Source organism: Oratosquilla oratoria, chromosome 23 (genome assembly GCF_046742065.1).
Source record: "Oratosquilla oratoria isolate Oo_2021 chromosome 23, ASM4674206v1, whole genome shotgun sequence".
NCBI classification, from domain to species: Eukaryota; Metazoa; Arthropoda; class Malacostraca; order Stomatopoda; family Squillidae; genus Oratosquilla; species Oratosquilla oratoria.
Genome location: NC_134799.1, coordinates 28,235,620 through 28,238,119, shown reverse-complemented (window position 1 = coordinate 28,238,119; position 2,500 = coordinate 28,235,620).

Genomic DNA, 2,500 nt, shown 5'->3' with positions numbered 1-2,500 from the left:
CAGATCCTCTTTTAACTACCAGTTCTTAATAAAGAAAAGCAACAACGATAGAAAGAATAAAGAATACGATACAAAACCCTTCCTCTCCTTCACTATTCAGGCATCACTATCTCCACCATTCTAATACTGATTATCTTCAGTTGAACTAATTTCTCTTCAGGACTCCAAGATGGAAAGTGTATGAATTCGAAACGCTTCAACCAGGGTTCGATTCCTTGACTGAATTTAATCGTCTAACGTCCACAGAGTAAACTCACCCACTTCTCTAAGGCGTTATACTCTCGTATATTTTTGGAATTTTAGATACACCCTGACGGACCAGAGTCACCCAGCAATCTATCACGATTGGAAACTAATCTCCATTCAAAGAAAGAATGCTACTCACTTCAAACTTCCACCATCCTTTCTTTCTTCCATCTTCTTTAAATATCTCTGTTATTGCCTTTATTGGTCATACAAAATGCAATAGTATACAGGTGTTATATTTATCTGTCCCAACACATGAATTCCATTGACTTCATTTCTATGCTTAAACCTTGGAATCATTTTCCCAATATTCTCCCATAAAAAAAATCAAATAAGAAGTATAGTCTTTTAACTTTCCCTTTGACTCAAAAATTTCATTCAAAATTCATCCACTTCACTGATAAAGCGATTGACAAAAAAAATGTGCGCAGTTCAGCGATTGGTTCTTTGTTGTTTTGAAAAAAAAAAAGACCCACTGGTCGAACGGTGGTGGTCTCGGGTTACAGGCATAAAACATTCCAATGCTGGGGAGTCATCAATGGTTTCTTGATTTCTATATTGACGTGACGTCGAGGGGCGAGGGAGATTCGTGTGCGTCTTGTCACTGGATTGACCCCCGGGGCTGATCTCCGAAGGCTCCCAATGACATTTGTCCGAACTCTTGGACGAAAGGTAACGGCCTCGGCTTAAGCTAAAAAGATTTTTCGTAAGTGATTTATTCACAGGTACATTTTAATATTAACGTTAAAACGTGTCCCTTGCTGACAATGAAGTTGTGTTGTTTTGGGGGTAAATATAGAACTTGTGAAACATTGGTCATTTAACATCCTAAGACAAGAACGATACGACGTGAGGAGATACGATGTAATAACAACTATCAGAAACAAACCTTATGATATACTATAGTCTGTCTTCCTGTAACACAATTTACTTTCCAATTATAAAAAGAAATAGCTTGATACTGTACTCCTGAATTCAGTTTCATATCTATCTCCATTTTTCTATGTCGAAATGTATTTTTTCTTTACTCCAGTAACCAGTCAGATTTTTGTTCTGTAATGAATACATACCTTGCTAAATAAAGACAGTAAAAGCAGAAAATATGAAACATAGTATGAAGATATAACTTTGGTAATAAATCATATCAAATATCAGAGAGACCGTTACACCAGTTGAAGGATTGTTCTTATCTGTATCATCCCATTCATCACGGTGATATGTTGTGTAGATTCTGTTTTTCTTATACACATATGTATATATATATATATATATATATATATATATATATATAATATGATATATATATGTATATAATTTGATATATATATATATATATGTATATAATATGATATATATATATATATAATATGATATATATATATATATATATATGTATATATATACATATATATATATATACATTTATTTGTGTGTGTTTTGCTTAATATAAAATATATGTGCGATATTTACCAGATGTCGTATAAGTCAAGTTCACACGAGTATATCAAATATCACACGTAGAAAACACTCATCGTAACACACTGTGACATTTTTTCTTTCTCCATCCAAGAAGATTTTCGACAGCTATGAACGTGGTCAACGCACTTGAATATGTCCAAACTTCTTCATAAGAAAAAACGACCCAAATGCCACACGCAAGGATCCAGATGATATCAGTTCGATCTTAAACGGCACCTAATATTCATGAATGCTTTCCCTCTAAGTCGTTGTCAACTATATCATCTAACATGACACATACCACGTATGTACTGACGTATATGTGTTCCATTAATGATAAGAAGAATGCTATACAAGAGTTAATGAATATACGGTATAAACCTTCGACAACATAATATTAATATACTGTATAGATGTATATATATATATATATATATATTTATATATATATATATTTATATATGTGTGTGTGTGTGTGTGTGTGTGTGTGTGTGTGTGTGTGTGTGTGTGTGTGTGTGTGTGTGTGTGTGTGTGTGTGTGTGTGTGTGTGTGCGTGTGTGTGTATAAGAATATATATATATATACATATACGTATATATATATAATACATATACATATAAATGTATACATACATATATTTGTATTTATACATATATAGATATATATATATATGTATATATATATATATATGTATATATATATATATATATATATATATATATATATATATATATATATGAATACAGGATACATTGGAAACGAGAGGGAATGGTAAATGTTTATAAGGTCATTGAAG